Raw genomic sequence first — 1,540 nt, 5'->3', positions numbered from 1 at the left:
GCATACTCGAAAGAGGGGTGGGAGCGGGGTTATCACCAACACGAGCGGCGGTCTAGGAAAGAACCCCCGAGGCCATCACCTCAGTTGGTGTCGGTCACTCTGTGAGGAAATATCACAAAAGAGGGGCGAGAACGGCAGACGAGAACACAGTTGCGACTTTGCGAGCAGAGTAGTAGCTATGCTGCAAGGCTGAGACAATGCGAGGATTGCGAAAGAGGTGTCGTGGACAGACGAGGACGTCGTCTGGAAAGACAGCGTCGACGAAGACGAAGCAGGGAAATAGAAACGCGAGATAGATCTGTGTAGCTGAAAGCTAGGTCCCTAGCAGAGGGGAACGAAGACATCCGTATGTATATATATATATAGACACACACATAGATATATATGTGTATGTATGTATGTATATATATCTATGTACGTATGCATGTCTATATTTGTATATATGTACGTATGCATGTCTATATATATATATATATGTATATGTAGATGTATATATATGTACATATATGTATATATGTAGATGTACATATATATGTACATGTAGATGTACATATATATATGTACATCTACATATATGTAGATGTACATATATATGTACATATATACATATATACATATATGTACATATATATCTACATATACATATAGATACATATGTATGTAGATATATATATATATATACATACACATACATACATACATACATATGTATGTATCTATGTATGTATGTATTACTAATAAGCTATGAGTTGGATTTTTCTTATATTATTTAGGAAAATAAAGGAGATGGGTTCAATGTAGATAATTTAATAATTTTAATCAAAATTTAAGAAATTTAGTTATTTGATGACTACCTATTCTAAAAAATATGTTGGCGTTCTGATTGAGAAAAACAGAAGCAAAATAACTTAGTGTGTTAAATTTTATAATTACTATTATTACAAAATATTGCATCAGGACTCCACACAGAGAGTTACGTGCGGAGTCCAATAAAATCACACACGTTGTGGTAATAGTAAAAATAAAATAAAATTTGTCTGATAACACAAGGGAATATTCCTCATGTGTTATTCAGGTGATATTATATGTTATTCAGGTATTATTGTGTGTTATTCAAGTGTTATTGTGTTATTATAACACTAAGAATATTCACAGAATATGATAACATCTCAATAACATATAATAATACCTGAGTAACACAGAATAACACTGGGGGAATATTCCCCTGTATTATCGGGCCGATCTTTTTTTTTTTATAGCTCCATGTGGCGTGATTTCATTGGACTCCGCACTTAACTCTATGTGGGAAGTCATGATGTAATAACTTTTCTTAATCCAAAAAGTATTTAATATATTTATATGATGGCATGATAAGAAAATTTTAAGAAAATAGTTTTGTAATATGGGAGGAATAAAAAATGATCAATAATAAAATTTAAATTTTTAATTTTATTTTAAGACTAATATTATATTAATTTTTATTGTATTGCACTTTTTAAAACATTTTAAAATAAATAAATAAAATTTAAAATAATATATA

Source organism: Phalaenopsis equestris, unplaced genomic scaffold, assembly GCF_001263595.1.
Source record: "Phalaenopsis equestris unplaced genomic scaffold, ASM126359v1 Scaffold000436, whole genome shotgun sequence".
Taxonomy (NCBI): domain Eukaryota; kingdom Viridiplantae; phylum Streptophyta; class Magnoliopsida; order Asparagales; family Orchidaceae; genus Phalaenopsis; species Phalaenopsis equestris.
This window is presented reverse-complemented; position numbering follows the sequence as displayed.